This window comes from Panthera tigris, chromosome D1 (assembly GCF_018350195.1).
Source record: "Panthera tigris isolate Pti1 chromosome D1, P.tigris_Pti1_mat1.1, whole genome shotgun sequence".
NCBI classification, from domain to species: domain Eukaryota; kingdom Metazoa; phylum Chordata; class Mammalia; order Carnivora; family Felidae; genus Panthera; species Panthera tigris.
Genome location: NC_056669.1, coordinates 79,002,356 through 79,021,600, shown reverse-complemented (window position 1 = coordinate 79,021,600; position 19,245 = coordinate 79,002,356). Strand labels below are relative to the sequence as shown.

Here is a 19,245-nt window from a genome sequence, read left to right as displayed (position 1 = left end):
TCTTGGTAGTGAAACGAGTTCTTGCAGGTATATATGTGCATGTGTGAGTGTGACAATTTTACAAGAATTAACTTTGCTCCAAGATTTGAGAGCATGAAAATAAAAAGTGCACCAAATACCCTTGCTCCTTATTCCAGAGTATACTGTAACATTTCTTCAACATAGATGAACTGTCACCAATTCAGCATAAGGCCAAGGACTGAAAATACCCCAGACAGGAAACATTTCAGGGTCTAATTTGTTTGACTAGCTTTGATTATGATTAGCCTATTTTGAATATGTAATAATAGTTGATAAAATTCAGTTAAGTACCCACACACCTATTGGGGAAGGGGTTGTGGTCTCCCGCATTACATTTAGAGAGGAGTGAGCCATTTGGCATGCTATGCATATTGACAAGAAACAGCCACAGTCTGGCCTCCAGGAGGCCTCAGGGGTAGCATTAATACTGTAAGGGTACCTCAGCCAACCAGGGTCTGGCTCTCACCTGAGCAGGCTCAAACATCTCAAATTGCCAATACTACAAAGAGGTTCCATTTTGCAAGGAGGATCCATGTTAAGCCATCTCTCAGAAATGGTGTCTAAACTAGAACACTTGTTAACTATCTACTACAAGAGACATCTGGCTTTCGTATTCTGCCTCTGCATGGCAAAGCAAATTGTCAGGAGAATGTTTGTAGCCAGTGTGGGATCAGAGCAAAGTAAGCCAGTTATAACAGTCACATACCTATTTTTTTAAAAAACAGATTTACATCCACACTTTTGCTCTACTGATATACTTGCCACCCTGTGGAGATAGGCTAACACTAAAGAGAGAACTGTATCTTCCTTGACAGAACCTGAATGAAGACTCTCAACTCAGGAAGTCAAGAAGTTCTTTTTTCCAAGGCCGGAAAACCTCCTTTGAACAGTCGTATTTTTCTGATATTCAGTCATCTGACGATGGTCAAATCCCTCTGGCCTAAGAGCCATTTAACGTGCATCTGACTCTCTGCTTGGGGGTGTTAAATATGGATTTAAAATTTCAATTCTCAGAGAATAACATCTCACATATTTTCCTGCTCTATGGAAGCATCTCTCTGTAGTACCTGTGTGCTCATATCTTTATTAAAAGAGGCTGATGTACTTTGGTCTTTCCTTAACGAAAAGCGTAAATTTATTAACTTTTCCCTTTTAATTCGTTAAATAAAGACTAAAGGCATTCCCAATCAGACTTGTGTGACTCAAGCATGTTTTGGGAATCCTTCCACATAAAAGTAATAATGACGACAAATTATACCTAACAATAGGAAATTTCAGTGTTCAAGTAAAGTGAAATGCTCATTGGTATGTCTAAGATGTAGAACATAGAATTTAATATCCATGCAATAGAGAACAATGTATCACCTATGTGGACTGGTAAACCAATTCTTGCCTTAATAAAGTAGTAAAAAATAGAATACCTTAATATTCCTCAAAGCTTATTGCATGGAGCAGGAATTGAATTTTGTGTTATTGTTGTTCTGTAAAGGACCAGATAGTAAATATTTTAGGTTTGGGGAGCCATATCATATTTGACACAACTACTCAATTTAGCATGAAATTAGCCAAATGTAATATATAAACAAGTTAATGTACTTCTATCCCAATACAATTTTATATACAGAAATAAGCAGCAAGCCACATTTGGCCTGTGGGCTGGAGTTAGCAGATCCCTAACATAAAGAAACCCAAGAAAGGTCATTCCATATGACACATGAAACATCGTGGTACTGCCTGTGGTCTTTTGTCACAACCAACTCAGAATTCGAATCAAAGCTTGATTTCTCTAACCATATAAAGTGGAAACATGTACTTAACTTCATCATGTCTATTAATTAATTTAATGTTGATCAGAGTTCAGGAACAAGATGCCATCTTCTACCGATTTTAATAGTCATTTTGATATTGACCACCCTTCATCATTATATTAGCTGGTACAGTGAATTCACAATGGTCTTTTCTTTACAAATAATTGGCTAAAGTTCAGTACAGGTTAGATGGAAATTATCAAACAGGCTGTGTCATTTACAAAGTCTGTGTGATTCATTGATTGTGGTCTCCCACTTCATCCTTGTAACTGGCTGAAAGGTTATCTTCTCATTGATGAAAGTCTACCAGAGACAAGGCAATGGGACTTATTGATGGCATGTCTAAAGGGGAAAAAAACACAATTGTAACTCATGATGCAATTACACTTGGGAATGTATTTTAAGACTTCATAGTTGAGAAGTAGTTTAATTTGTTTACTCCTAATTGTAAGTCAGTATTTTAAAACCTGCTGATCACTGGAGGATGCTGCAATGATAGTCTCTCAATTTCTTTGTGGATGATAGAATGACACAATTTAGACAATACAGGCTCTTTTCTGACTTACTGTGTGTGTATATATATATATATATATACAATCATATAATATATATGATTTACATATTTTATAACATATAATTCTATATAATTTACGTATTATAAATACATTTATATTAATATCATAATCAATATAATATATATATATATAATTATTATGATTGTCTTCAGTGAAAAGCACTCTCCTGTCCAGCTTTTAGAAGTGGAGGATAATACAGATAGCTGCCATTTGTTGAAAAATCACTATCAGCCACTCCTCTATGCAGCATTTCATAGATATTGCCTCATTTAGGAGGACAATAACCATATGAGGTTGGTGCTTTATGACAGAAACAGCTGAGCCTCTGAAGACTCTTCGGAAATTATTCAAGGTTAGAAAGCTAGAATGTGGAGACCTTTGCATTCTCAAGCTCTGTCTCTTAACTACTTATTTGCCTACTCCCCACGTACCCAAAGGCCAGTGGACTACAAACACTTTCACTGCTTGCTGCTCATTATACCGCCATCTTCATGTATAAATATGCTCTCAAGTCTCATGCCACCCAGCTAATCTACTCTGTAGACCTTTTCATCAACACCATGTGTGGGTCTGGTTATTTCTCTCCTTCATTTGAGGGCTCTGGTGCTGGAGTTAGTCTATTTTAATATCTGTGTGGATAACAAGTTATTTTTTGACCTACTGTTTCTTAATCTTTTCTCCAAGAACTTTCACCTAAACTTCAACAAATGGAAGACGCATTTGGACGGTGTCATATCCCTCAAATGTTCCACCTATGAAATCTGAATCTCAGCATCTCATGTTCACCACGAGTATTCGTCGCTCCTGCTCTCCCCTCCTTTTCCTCATTAATTAACTACTCTTCTTCACCTATCCCTTGATATCTTCATTTTACCATAATTAGTCTACCTACCTATTTCACTTCTCAAATATAGCCTAATGATAATTATAATAACAATGGTAATGAGGGTGATGTTTTCAAAAAACTAAGAACATTATATTATTACAACTGGGGTTCAGAGAAATGAAGCAAATCATTCATGACAACACAGATAATCATGACATCATTTTTAAATTTTTTAAATATGTATTTATTTTTCAGAAAGAGCCAGAGACAGAGCATGAGCAGGGGAGGGGCAGAGAGAGATGGAGACATGGAATCTGAGGCAGGCTCTGAGCTGTCATCACAGAACCTGATGTGGGGCTTGAACTCACAGACCGTGAGATCATCACCTGAGCAAAAGTTGGACACTCAACTGACTGAGCCACCCAGGCACCCCCCAGATGATTTTGTTTTAAATGAGAAGAGATTTACCTGTTCCTACAAATGCAATGTGATATCACTATACAAGGTATGGATTTAAAGTCAAACAGACTCCAGTTCAAATCCAGAAAATGTTGCTAATCTTGATCAGGTTAGTATCTTTTTCAGAATCTCCATTTTCTTATCTTTTAATAACAGTAATTAACCAAGATAAAATTATAAGAGTCTAGCACAGAAACTGTTATAAGCTAAACTTCAATATAATGAGTTTACTTCTGTATTCATTCATGACACCATGTAGGAAGCTCTTGAAAGCATAGTCCCTACCCTAAAAAAGATGAAATCTAGAGGGAGAGACATAAGTAATGCAGTCATTACATGTAGAGGGATATGTTCTATAAAAGGATAAGTAAATGTGCTGTGAGAACACACAGGAGTACTACTCAGCTCTGTGTGAAGTCTCAGTAAGACTTCCAGGCAAAGACACTGTGTAGCTGGATAAAGGATCAATACAGATTAGTGAGAACGAAGAAAAACACTGTCAGCCAGAGAACAGATCCAGTGTCAAAGCATATTGTGGCACCCCAGGAGGTCAGTCTCCAAATGCAGATATCGAAGCTGAGAGATGTGAAAGCCAGAGGTAAAACAAAAGTCAACTTGGGAAGTGCAGCCCATTTCTGTCCCTTCCCTCAATAAGACCCAGTGACTTTAAGCTAACAAAAAATCAAATCCAATATCTTATCATTTGTCTTCAAAAAGAGTTAAGAAAGAGTGGGCACCAAAAACAGTGAAAGCAACAACCAGTCAGATAGCTTCTTTAGCACTGGAGCAGAATCATGGATATTCTTGCTGATACATGTGTTACCCTTTGGAGAGTCCTAAGTGTAAGAGTTCCAGGGAAGAAGTAAAGGTGAACAGTGGGGTTGGACATTTAGCAGGCTACTTCCTACTGGTGTGGACATTTTTCAATATTTAGCAAGAAAAGCATGGTCATCTTTTCTGTACTCACTGAAAATCAGATCTATAATTAGGGTAAATTTCTGGTGAATCAATATGTCTGGGTGGCTCAGTTGGTTAAGTGCCCGCCTGAGGCTCAGGCCATGATCTTCTGTTTCATGGGTTTGAGCCCCACATCAGGCTCTGTGCTGACATGGTGGAGCCCAGAGCCTATTTCATATTCTGTCTCCCTCTCTCTGCCCCTCCCATGCTTGCATTCTGTCTCTCTCTCTCTCAAAAATAAACTTAAAAAACATTCTGGCAAATCAAATCATGACTTAATTGATTTTTGCCTTGACTTAATCGGTTGTTACTTAATATCCCCACTTCCATTTTGAGTGTGTGTGTGTGTGTGTGTGTGCATTCCCCATAGAACTTATCTGCTATCAACAGATGGGTCAAATACTCAAACAATGTATAAGATATGATGAAATTAACTTTTCAAAGTTTGGTGATTCTGGTACAATATTCTGCTACCATATTTGGCACCATGTCATCTAAAATGGACCACTCTTCAGAGAAGGTAACATACTTTAAGGTTTTGACATTTTCAAAATACTTTCATATTATTCAATTCACACCACTACATAGGGGTAGGCTGTGCCAGAATCCAATAACTTACAAATTATTTTCTTTTTTTTTAAATTTTTTTAATGTTTATTTATTTTTGAGACAGAGAGAGACAGAGCATGAATGGGGGAGAGTCAGAGAGAGGGAGACACAGAATCTGAAACAGGCTCCAGGCTCTGAGTGGTCAGCACAGACCCCAACGTGGGGCTCGAACTCACGGACCGCGAGATCATGACCTGAGCCGAAGTCGGCCGCTTAACCGACTGAGCCACCCAGGCGCCCCTACAAATTACTTTCAAGTGATTTTCTTCTGTTGCAATGTTGTCATTGGGTAAAAAAGGGCAGATATTATCATTATTACCGCTTAAAATAGGAGAAAATTGAGAAATAGGGAGATATAGCAACACTTTGTTGAAACTAATATGAGATTCAATACTCCTGTACTAAAAATGCATATAAACTTATTTTAACATAAAATTTTAAAATTAAACAACATTCATATGTTGAATTAAAAAGAGGCAAGAATTCCCATTTTAACTTTTATGGTGAAAGTCTGAAAAGTATAATTTCCTAATGTTGGTAAAGCACACAAATGATGGAATCAAATTATCATCCTAAAAGCTTTTATTTCAGTTGACTCTTTTCTGTAGAATTACAGATAATTCAATTTTGGCTTCAGACTCACTAACTAAAATGTGTTTATTTAATTAAGTCTGAAACTAGAATCTACACTCCTGGCATTAAAGAAAATAATAACAAACCTTCCAAATGAGACACAGACAAGGATAGAAACAGAAACAATGCTTATTTTAGCAAATATAGCTCCAAAATAATCATACTATTTGTAAGAATTACTAAACTATTTTCAAAATACCAGACTACAATGTTCAGACTATTTTTTTTCATGAATAGGATATGAAAATTCCAACATTTTACACAATCTGATGAAATGTCAGCAAACATACAGCGCTTATTTTTTTAGAAAAATATGCAAGTGCTTTTCATGTGTAAGACAGTGGGCCAGGTGCTCTGAAGATAAGCAAACCCTGGTCTTGTTCTTCAAGGAGCTGTCTAATTCAGAAGATCTATGTACGCATATAAAAGAAACTTTATGCAAAATGCTAAGTGATTACAATTACAAAAAAAGAGAGTCCTATGAAAGGCAAAGATAAGAAATGCCCAACAATGAAGTAATACTTCCCAGTTGAAGCATGATGTCAAGTCTCATGGAGAAGTTTTTGTAGAGGGAAATTGTTGCATAAATCTCCCAAGGATATTCAGCAAGCAGTAGTGTAAGATTACAAGTGTTTCCACTTCCAAAGAAGATGAAGTAGATGCACTTTTCTCTATTTCTCCCAGTAAGTACAACTAAAATCCCTGGTAATTGTATATATATATAAAAAAAAAAAACATTAAAAGAAAAACTCTCAAAGGTGGAAAGAAGAAAGCAGTCTGGCTAATGAACCTGGGAACCAAGGAAGTAAATGTTGGTGAGTTTCTTGGTCTTCTTTTTGTCTTATGTATCTCAGACATGGAAAAGAAGCTGCTACTAGAAACTTCAAAGACACAGACCAAATCAAAGTTTCAACAAAGGTTTACTGTCTCCAGCCAAGAAAAAAAAAAAAAGTGGACAGCCTAAAGACATAAAAAAATAGGCAATAAAGCTTGCCATTTCAGTCAAGCACAGCAGAAACCAACTGGCCCACCACAAATCATGCATACAAAGGCCTAGTGAGTAGACTAACCTCCATCCTCACCAAGTGATAATGAAATAACCCAACCCCTGCAACATGGTAGCATCAGAGAAGGACCTGTATCCCCAGTGGGAAGTGACAATCTCTACTCAAAGCATCAATGGAGACTTGTGGGGAGCCTGGACTTACACCCCACCAGCAGTAATGAGATGTTCTGCCAACTCCTACCTGTAATGCTGTCACATGTGGCCTCGCAGAGAGTTCAGGTATTCCCACTGCCTGGTGGTAGAAAGGTCACACATACCCCACCCCTTAGGTGACATCAGTACAGGCTGCATAGATAGTGAAAACTCCCATATCTGTCCAACAGTAATGAGAAGTCCCCCTCTCTCCTAGGGTGGCAAAGGAGGTCTAGTGGGGAACCGGTACTCCTGCTGCCTGACAGTAATAAGGCATTGTCTTCTTATCTTGCCAGAGTGGCTTCAAAGGACACCAGCTAAAATAGTTTAAATAAGACCCTATGTCTCATCACATAATGCCCAAAATGTCCAGGTTCAGGTTTCAATTGAAAAAAAAATCACACATCATACTAAGAACCATGAGAATTTTCAACTTGAATGAAAAAGACACTAAAAGCCTAAATTGAGACACCAGAGATACTCGAATTACCCGACAATGATTTTTAAAAAGCCATCATTAAAATGCCTCCATGAGTAATTATGAACACACTTGAAACAATTGAAGACAGAAAATATCAGCAAGGAAATAGAAAATTCAAAATATATATTACAGAGAAGACCAAAAATGTAGTTTTTATAACTAATAGAGAGTAAAAAGATTGAAAAAAATATATATCATCAGCTCTTCAGGAACTTGGTTGTCTTTGAAACTAAAATAAAACATGGGGCATCCATGTCTCAACTACTGATAGAATTACTACAGAGAGAAAATCTGCAAGTATATAGAAGAACTCAGCACCATTAACCAACAGGATCTAATCAACATTCATGCAGTACTAACAATAGCAGAATACATACTTGCTTTTCAAATACCCATGGAACCTATACCAAGATATACCACACCATTAGCTGTGAAACATACCTCAGCCATTTTAAAGAACAGAAACCATACACACGCAAATCACACACACACAACAGAAATCATACACACAAATCTTTGACCACAAGGAACCAAACTAGAAATGAACAATAGGTAAATCTCTAAACACTTAGAAACTAAACAGCACACTTGTAAATAACAAGGTGAAGACACAAGCAAAATTATAAAATGCATGGATTTGAATAAAAATGAAATTACTACATACCAAAATTACTAAATGTCATAGCTAAGGCAGTGCTGAGAGGAAATTTTATAGCACTAAATGCTTATGTGAGAGAAGACAAAAAGGACCAAAATAATAATCTAAGCTCCTACCAAAAGAATCTAGAAACAGAGTAAAATAAATGCGAACAGAAAAAATAATGAAAAATAGGAATCCATTAAATTGAAAACAAAAGATAATACAGAAAATGAAAAAAAAACCCGAACAAACTGTAAGTTGGTTCTCTAAAATTATCTACACACTTAACAAATCTCACCAAGACTGGAGAGAATGAGAGAGGACACAAATTATCAACATCTGAAATGAAACAAGGGATATCCATATAGGCCATACAGATACCAAAACAGAGTGCTACAAGCAATTCTGTAAACATAATTTGATAGTGTGGATGAACTGTCTACAGTTCTTCTCTTTGGAAAGTACAAACTACCATGCCTCATCTACTATGAGATAATTTAAAGAGCCCTATATCTATCAAAGGCAGCAGTTATTTATAATATGTATTTTAAAAACTCCACAAATAAATTAATAAATAAATTATCAGCCCCAGAATGTGTCACTGGAGAATTCTACCAAATGTTTAGAGAAGAATTGACACAAATTCTATACAATATCTTATAGAAAACAGGAGAAAGGAATATTTCTTAATGCATTTTATAAAGCTGCTGTTATCAAAACAAATATAATAAAAAAACACCAAAAATATGTATTAAAAAATTGCTGATCAAATCCTTCATGACTATAGACCAGAAATATTTAATATATTAAAAAATAGAATTCAACAATGTATAAGAGAAATTATATACCCTGATCACATGGTGTTTATTCCTCAGATGCAATGTTGTTTAAATATTAAAAATTAATGCAGTTCCACATATTAGCAGACTAAACAAGAAACATCACAGGATTTCATCAATTTATGCAGAAAAATCCTTTAACAAAATCTAATTCCCATTCATGGTAAAACTCTCAGAGAACTGGAAATAGAGGAGAATCTCCTCAACCTGATATTGACTATTTATTTAAAAAACAAATAAACAAAAAACAAACTACAGACTACAACTATCATAACAATTAATGGTGGAAGACTGAATTCTTTCCCTCTAAGATTGGAAACAAAGCATAGATATCTGTTCTCATCATTCTTATTTAACAATTTAACATAATAGTAGATACTCTAGCCAGTGTAATAAGGCAACAAAAGGAAATTAAAAACATATAGATAAGGGAGAAATAAAATAATTCCTATTTGCATATATCATGACTGTCTACATAGACAATCCCAAGAAATAAATAAATTTTTAAAAACGCAGGACAAATAAAGTCCTGGAATGAATAAGTGAATTTAACAGATTGAAGTGTATAAGTATAAAAAAATTAACTGCATTTCTGTCTGCTAGCAGTGAACACAATAACACAAAAATTAAAAATACAATACCATTTACAAATGGGAAAAAATAATTACATAAGTGTAAGTCTAGCAACAAACATACAAGACTTTTATGCTTAAAATTTTTAAATGCCAATGAAAAACACCACATGAAATGGACTTACCTCACCTTATTCATGGGTTGGAAGACAATAAAATAAAGATGGTAATTCTCTCCAAATTGATATAGAGATTTAACACAATTATTATACAAATCCTAGCTAAATGCTTTATAGATCTAGATATGCATATGGGAAGGTCAAGTATGTATAATACATAAAACAATTTTGAAAAGCATAGAGTAAGATGTAAACTAGCCAGTTTTAAGACATTATATAGCTACTGTCATCAAGAGTGTGGGGTATTGACATAGGGATAGAAACACAGATCACTGCAACAGTATAAAGAACTCAGAAATACACCCAAACAAATATGCTTAACTGAATTTAGACACAAGTGCAAAAGAATTTCAATAGTGGAAAGGTAGCCTTTCCAAAACGTGATGCCAGACAAATAGACATCTGTGGATAAAACAAAAACAAAAACAAAAACAAAAACAAAAACAAAACAAACCCTCCTCAACTTTAAATTCCATACTTTATTCAAAATTCAACTCACAATGAATTTTGGATGAAAGTGTAAAATTTAACAAACCTTTTTGGGAAAAGCAAGAATCATAGAGGAAAAACCTAGAGGAAAATCTTCTGGATCTAGGTCTAGACAGATGTGAAACCAAAACTGAGATCAATAAGAGGAAAAATTGCTATTTCACAAATATTAAAAATTTACCTTTGTTTAAGACCCTGTAAAGAGACTGAAAAGAGAAGCTATGGACTGGGATAAAATATTTGCAAACCACATATATCACAAAAGACTAGTATCTATAATATATTGTAGAAAGAACTCTCTAGACTCCACAATAAAAAAAAAAAAAAAACAATCTAGCTACAAAACACACAGAGTATCTAAAGGGAAATTTCACCAAAGAAGATATACAGATGGCAAATAAACACATGAAAAAATGTTCAACACCTTAAGAGATTAAGGAAATGCAAATTAAAAGCACGATGAGGTATCCTCATACACCTATCAGAGTGGATAAATTGTTCTTCAAAACTGTAACAAAGGAAAGGATGTGGAGAAACTGAGTCACTAACACCTTGTTGGTGAGAAGGTAAAACAGTACAACTGGTCTGCAAAATCTGTTTGGCAGTTCCCATGAAAACTAAACATGCTATTACCATACAACCCAGCAACTGCCTTCCTGGGCATGTATCCCAGAGAAATGAAGACTTACATTCACATAAAAGCTTGTTCACAAATGTTCAAAGCATCTGTACTGGTAATAGCCCTAAACCCGGAAAAAATGCAGATATCCTTCAACAGACGAATGGTTAAACAAACAATGGTACATCCAAATTCTCAGCAACAAAAACAATAAACTATGATTTCAAGCAATAGTTTGGATGAATCTCCAGAGAACTGTTCTGCAGGATGAGGGAGCCAAACTCCAAAGCTTATACACTGTGTTATTTCATTTATATGTCATTCCTCAAATAATTTGGAAATGGAGAAGAGATTAGTAGAAGATTGCCAGGAAGGAAGGACTGGAGTATGTGAGTGGGTAAAGAAAGACCATAAAAGGGCAACACAAGGGATCACTGTGAGTGTGGAACCATTCCGTAACTTGATGTTCTCCATGTCAGTATCCTGGTCATGGAATTGTACAATAGTTTTGCAAGATGTTACCATTGGAGAAACTGGGTTAAGGTACATGGGAATCCTTATTATCTCTGCATATAGATCTACAATTATCTCAAAGTAAAAATAAACAAATAAATAAATAAATACATAAATACATAAGTAAATAAATCCATAAAATATATTTTGAAGCCAATAATGAAATGAACTGTGATTCCAAAATTAAAATTACAAGATCTTCTCTAAGTGATGAGCTTTAAACTTTAACTATTGAACCTGGAAAGGTTGGACAAGAAGATGGACTTGAAGATCCATTCATTATTTAATTATATATGCAAAACACATTCTTGAGTATTATTTTAACATGCCAGCACTGTTCTGTATTCTTTTAACAGAACCATACACAAGGCAGATAAATTCTGTGATGCCAAGAATTTACACTTAAATTGAGTATGGAGATTAAAAAAAAAAGTAATCAAATCAACAAGGTGATTTTAAATAGTAAGTAAAAGAACAAAGAAAGTAAAAGAGACTGATGGTGTAATACTATTAGGTGAGGGCAATCAAGAGAGACTACTTTTAGGTGAATCATCAGGTAACCTCTCTCACACAAAGGACTGAACCATATAAAAGTTCAGGGAAAAGAGTTTTTCCAAGAAAGGCAAAATGCAACACAAAGACCTTAATCAGGAACAATTCTCATGCATTTCAGGAATACAAAGATCATTTTGGCTAAAATAAATGAAGAAATTAGCAGACAATGCCATCTGAAAGATAGGCCAAGGATGATTCACATAGGGAGCTATTTCATAGACCTTAGGGATTTGAATTTTACTACTAATGATGATGATAAGCTTTTTTTTTTTTGCTTTTTTTTTTTTTGGTGGGTAGTTATGGTAGGAAATGAAATTGTATGCTTTAAATATTTCCAAGTATATAATAGATGGTAGGTGAATCAAGAGTAGAAGAAAGAAAAGGGGTTAAAATATATTGCAGAAGTCCAGATGATGATGGATTGGATTGTGGTGGGAGAGACAGTAGAGATGGAAAGAAGCTGATTAAAGATAAGTTTTCTAGAATAGACAGTATTTACAGAAACTTGAGTGGACTGGATGGGGTGGGAGAGGGGAGGGGAAGAAAGAGGAATGAAGTATAATTTTTTGGCTTTTGTTTAGACAGATGTATATCTAGCTAAAGAAATTAGACATCAAAGATAGAGTTAATTCATACATTTATTCAACATTTATCATGATCTATTAGGCCCATCACATGACAAGTGGTATGTCAGTGGACAAGAAAGAGTTTAATGAAGCAACAGAAACATGCTGATAGCAACATGTACAATAAAGGTCAATAGAACATACACAGAGGAGGCAATTTTCTGTCCTAGGGAGATTAGGAATAACCTCTTTTACTGAGAAAATGTTTTTAGTGGGCACTTAGGATGCACAGAGGTTTCACATATGGACTGGGAGCAGTTTGGAAGTTTCTCCCATGAGAAAACAAAGATAAAATGTAAAGATTTGCTAAATATCTAGTGGCTGAGTCAGAATTAGAAATGTGTTTTGAATGACAGTCTTGTGACCTTTTAGCATCTTTGTAATTTCTCTCTCCTTTCCTTCCCTGTTTCTTTTTTTTTTTTTTTTTAATTTTTAACCACTTCAGGTCTGAAGTCAGATATATTCATTGTTCAGATTACCCATATTTGGATTCATTTATCGAACTAATGTACATTCACCTAATTCCAGACTTTTGTTTCTTCCTCTCCCATCTGCACTTCAAATTCAACATACCCAAGTCTTATTTCTTCCAAAAGAATGTGAACTGGGGCTTAGTAGTGATAAATTTTTCATTAATGAATAAATGAAATGAATAAATGTAAAAGGGTAAATGTGGTAAGCTTTTAACTATATATATATTAATTCTTTTATTCCGTCATGGTCATTTTTTTTCTAATTTGCTTTTATGGTTTTAAAATTACCCTTTTAGCAGCTTGTAATAGATTAGAAAAAGAGAGGGAGAAAGAACAAGGGGAGTGTGTAGATGTGCGTATTTTAATATCCTTTCCTGGCCAAATCTGAAATCATCACTTCTACGTCGCACTGAAGTTGCCCCTTTACCAATAGGTGTATCTGCGATGCCATTTGTTCTTGAATTCAAAGGTCAGGGAAACACTATTGAGAATGCAAATAGAATTGCTATCCAAGTAGCTGTTACAACGTTAAGAGAGACAGGTCTCCAAAGTAGGCCCCTGGAGAGCAAGAGATGGTCGCTGAAGATCTCTTCTGTTAATATTCACTATGTGGTTCTAGAGTAGAAATGGCATTAACACTTCCTCCTGTGAATTCTTCAAAAGAGATGCTTCAAATAAGCTTATTTGTTAAGCGCCATATTTAACAAATATTAGGATCACTAGTTTTCCCTAACTTAATAGGAAGCAAAGATCAAGTTAAAGAATTTAAGAAGTGGGTAGATTTCTACTGGAGGAAGGGACAGGTACACCTCACTGAAGAAAATTAAAGAAATAAGCCCAATGTACAGGTTTTCTACCCTTAACAGAATATACCATGAAATGTGAATAATCTGTACAGAAGAAATTAAATATAATTAATTATGCAAAGAAAAATGGATTCAGTGATGAAGGATATTCTTAACCAATTGGAATGTTTCTATCCAGAAGAATAGATAGGAATCAAATCTTTACCTATTTATAGAGATATTGCTCACCCATCAATCCCCTTTGAAAGGAGAATGAAGCTAGTATCATTCACAACACTGCAGCAGTGGTGAGCAAAGTTGAGATCTAAAGCAAACTATATTTTGGAAGGAACACACTAGTAGCACGAGATGATCTTCGATGTAGATGTGATTACAATACAGACTAAAAGTAGATCACATTTACTGAAAATACATCATGGCAAAATAATCCCTTACTTATAAAGAGTACAGATTTGTCAAGTCATAATGATTTCATTTTTTTAAATGAAGGAAGATTTAGATAGCTCTACAAATTTATTTTTTCCTACTCCACAGATATTTTAAATACAATTCAAAACTAAGGTAACTTCCATCAAATTTGTTCTGCTGTATTTATCTCTGACAACAACCACATCCCTCCACCAATTTGTCCACGTGTGAAACGGTAATCAACATTAATTTCTCTCTTTTTCTTCTAACCCCTTGCCATCCAAATGATCACCCCTGTCAATTCTATGCTAAATTGGTTTGAATTCATTTCTCCTATCCATAAAACTATTCCCTGTTTCAACTTTCATCCTTCTTCAGTGAGAATTTCATAACTTTCTCTTACGGCCTCTCTTGCTCACATTTCACACTACATCATTTTCTGAAAACACACAAATCTTAACATGCTCCTTAATGAGTCATCAATTACCTATTTTGGGAAGTCCAAACTTCTCGGCACTATATACATGGTCTGACTATTTTTATATTATCTCCTATGATTATCTTAATATTCCAACCACCTGAAATGTTTGCTATTTCCTAGCTATGTCATCCTCCTATGACAGCCAGAACATATAAGGAACACTTGGGTCTCTGTGCATTCATTCTCTTATTTGGAACATGAAGATGAATGTGGCAGCTCCATCTGGGATACTTGTGATGACTAAAAGTGTTAATTTTTATATGGCACTTAGAGATTATAATTTTTATAATTTTTTTCCTCCCTTAAACTTTGAGTTCCTTAAGGGTGAAGACTGGTATCATATTCCCACTTCCTAACACAACCTTGGCACACAGTAACGGTTGAAAATTTTTGGATGAAGGATACAAATGTTTTAATTTCACAAGATTTAGAAATATAAGACAAAAGACAAATATAAGACAAATTAATTCTTATAGCCATACATATATCGTTACATAGGTATAACCTCAATGTATCCATCCATATTAGGGGGAAAAATACATGAATCCTAAAACTCAATAATATTATCAAAAGTTACTTTTTCTATTGTGCTGTTTCTCAGCTACTCTAAAATTCATGAAAGCCCTGAATATGGAAGTTTAGTTCCTGAGTGGAACCAGCTCCTAGAACATAATTAGAATTGTTGAATTCTGTGGGAATGTATGTCCTTGAAAATACTTTTAAGACACTATAAACAAATGCTTCCATGTAGGCTAAGGATGCCTAGATAGATTCATTAACTTATTTTCACTCATTCAACAAATATTTACTTACTCTCACTGTTACCTTATCACAGTTTCTTCATATAAAGCAAAACATGACCAGGTATAAAGGATATTTGAAATTTCACTTTATTTTAACCTATCATCAAACATGTTGTTTCTTAAAGTTGACAAAATTGTTTTTAATTTTTAATTATTTTTATCTATTTATTTTGAGAGAAACAGAGATATCACGAGTGGGGGAGGGTTAGAAAAGGAAACAGAAAATCCTAAGCAGGCGCTGTGCTGCCAGCACAGAGCCCAATGCAGGGCTTGAACTCACAAAACCATGAGATCATGACTTGAGCCAAAACCAAGAATTGGACACTTAATCAACTGAGCCACCCAGGTGCCCCTAAAGTTGACATTCTTAAATATAAGAGATAAAAAATCACTTACCTGGTAACACACTCATTAATATGGGATATTTTTATAAGATACTTATACACTAAATATACATAATCCTTCCCCATGGGATTTTAAGGCTACGGGGGTGGGGGGAGCAGGTAATAAATAATCACAATAAACATGTAATTACAAATTGTGGCCATAAGATGAAGTACAGAGTGAAATGAGAGAATACAAAAGTATGAATTAATTTAAATTTGTGCCTTTGGAAAGGCTTCTCCAGGAAATTATACTTAAATTGAGATCCCCAGGTCAAATAATAGCTAAACAATAAGGGCTAGACTGGGGGTGGGGGTATGTTGCAGAGACTGAGAAATTTCAGTATGGCTGGGATCTGAGTGAGTGCAGAAGAGGTGACCACTGATGGGCTAAGGGTCCAGAAGGAGTTAGTGACCAGATCAGGAAGGAACTTAGAGGTCAAAGTAGGGACTTTGGCACTTCTCTTATGAGCACTTGAAGTCAGTGAGAAGATTAAACAGGAAAGCGATTTATTTATATGTCTCCCTCTACAGTGAGTCTTTGAACTCAAGGAATATGTTTTCTTCATTCAGTGGGAGTATATCATTTGATTAAAAAAATAATAATAACTTTGGACTCAGACAGAATTGATTCCAAGCCCAGGCCCTATCATTTATGAGCTGTGTGATTTTGAGTAAGGTTCTTATAATTTTTATATGTAAAATAGGGATATAAATATGCCTACCTCACTGTTTGCATGAGGATCAAATAAGACGATGTAGTAATAGGCACTCTTTAAATAGGCATTGTTCTTCTTAATATCATCATACCCCCATGAACTAACATACTTACTTGCCCATGACAACTGCTCTATAAATGGGCTGACCTCTTTGCATAGTAAACAGCTATGGAATTTTTAATGGAAGTGGCATACTGTACCCCAGAGAAGGTCTTATCTCCAACAAGCTTTTAAAAAATGTTTATTTATTTTTGAGGGAGAGAGAGCCCATGAGCAGGGAAGGGGCAGAGAGAGAGAGGAACACAGAGGATCCCTGTCTTTAACTCATGAGATCATAGTCTGGGCCAAAATTAAGAGTTGGACACTTGACTGAGCCACCCAGGCGCCCCCAAGATACATTATTTTTTTAAGTAGAAATGAGTATGTGCCTACATCATATGGACTCTTTCCACAGCCCACAATTCCTTATATGCTTTTGTCTGGTCTATATTCCATTAGATAAGTTTCCCAGTGTTATAATTTATTCCAGCTCTATTTATCAAAGTTCCCAATCTTTACCAGAAAGCCATAGAGTCAGCCTTCTAAGATGTCCTAAAGTTCCTGGAAATGGACTGTTAAACACCCTTAGTTGCTCCTGGTACAGCAAATTCTTGATGGCCTCTCACTGGCCTTAGAGCAACAGACCAGGGCTAAAAATGGAGTTTGAGCTCTCCAAACACCAGAAGCTAATCAATACGTCTTTGGGCAATATGTCACATTGTGAAGAGACACAACATTCAATCAGCCCCAGTCACACTCTGCTGTCTTATAATGGCTCAACCTGAATTCCCCATGTGTCAGCTTCCTAGTAACAGATGACAGTGCTACAGAGAGAGGATTTTGCACAGACCATTGGCCTCTACCCAGTTTAAAGCCCCATCACTCATGTTGGCCGAGCTGAGTTCTCTAAGAAAGACAGCATATCCCTCTTAAGAATACAAAGATGCTAGGCTGGATACATGAAGCCAGTTGCAGCATCTAGAAAGATCTCAGGGGTTTGATCTGTCTTTAAGGCAGTACACAGAGAACTCTGTAGATACTGTCTTCATAGGAAGGTGATAAGACTTCTCTTAACATACACCCGATACTCACCAGAGCTGACCATAACACAAAACTCAGCCCTGAGTGCAGAAAATAAAATGGCTACCACTCCATGTGATCTGAGTTCTCCTCACAATCCCAACTCCCTGAATGTATACTCTTAAGACTTCTTCTCATTAGGGTTTCCAGAAAGTAATTGTTAAAGTGCTACAATACAGATTACCTGTCAGATTTATGAGAACAGATTTCACTGGGGTTCTAAAACAATACTATCGCTTTCGGGTGATAAACAAAGCTGCCTGTATTGTGGTTTGATGGGGTAACTTGTCTTCACTTTTATGTTTTGCTTTTATACTTGCTCCCAAGTCCTGCATATTTTCATGATCCATGTCTTTGACTCCTTTTGTCTTTGATTCCTGTTTCCAGCCTTCACAGTCCTCTTCATTTGGAAACAGTGCTTACTACCCTGTAGCTAATCCCCAGGAGACCAGTTGTATTTACTCTGGCTCATTCCATTCTCTGTTTCTGTAAGAAATGGCTTGAACTGGTGCTCTGTGGTCCATCTTTCTATGGACCTCCTTAGAGGAACAGGCAGTGCACCATGGAGGGGGAGAGATGTAGGCACTGTGAGTTCTGGGACATCCATTCATGTCAACCAGACACAACTGTGTTAGGAAATCAAATACTGCAGAAAGTTGTCACATGTGTGGTTCCACAGACTCCCCCCCTCCCCGCCCCCCAACAACTGAAGTATTTGTATTGGCTCACAGGAGAAAACAACCTTAAAGGAGCTTAATTAACTTGCCATGTTTTACATAAATAACAAATAGCTGAGACTGTATTCAAACTTAGGCCTTATTTCACATGCTGGTATTAATCTAGATATTACTGAAGTATAGGGCAATATAAATTCATCCTCTTCACAATAAATATATACTTTACCAGAATTTAAAAGTACATCTCTCATAACTAAATTCAAAGAACATCTCTCATAATTAAACAAAAATTAAAACATTTAAGTAAATTCAAAGTACATCTCTCATAATTAAACAAAAATTAAAACATTTAAGTAAAATTTGGGGGCATCTGCTTGGCTCAGTGGGTAGAGCATCCAACTCTTGATTTCGGCTCAGCTTATGATCCCAGGGTCATGGAACAGAGCTCCGCATGGGGCTCCACACTGAGCATGGAGCCTGCTTAAGATTCTCCCTCTGCCCCTTTCCTCTTCTCACACTCTCAAAAAAAAGGGGGGGTTAAGTAAAATTTTATGTATTCTACTTATGTATATTTAAGTCTGTATGTATGTGTATTTTGTGTGTGTATACATATATATATAGCATATTGATTATATATTTATGTTAATTTTATACCTATTGTTACATTATACAAGAGTCAGAACCACAGCAACTTTTTTTTAAACATTTATTTATTTTGAGAAAGAGAGAGCATGTGGGAGGGGCAGAGAGAGAGGGAGAGAGAATCCCAAGCAGGCC

General features: G+C 35.7%; 1 protein-coding gene and 1 long non-coding RNA gene across 4 annotated transcripts in view; both read right to left on the bottom strand.

The window, feature by feature from the left end:
• LUZP2 (leucine zipper protein 2) overlaps nucleotides 1-19,245 on the bottom strand; it is a 495,099-nt gene that overhangs the window by 363,900 nt on the left and 111,954 nt on the right. The window lies entirely within an intron of this gene.
• LOC122231291 overlaps nucleotides 1,893-19,245 on the bottom strand; it is a 51,974-nt gene continuing 34,621 nt past the window's right edge. The window contains exon 6 of the long non-coding RNA XR_006208478.1: nucleotides 1,893-2,171. This is a non-coding gene — a long non-coding RNA (uncharacterized LOC122231291). The remainder of the gene's footprint in view (nucleotides 2,172-19,245) is intronic.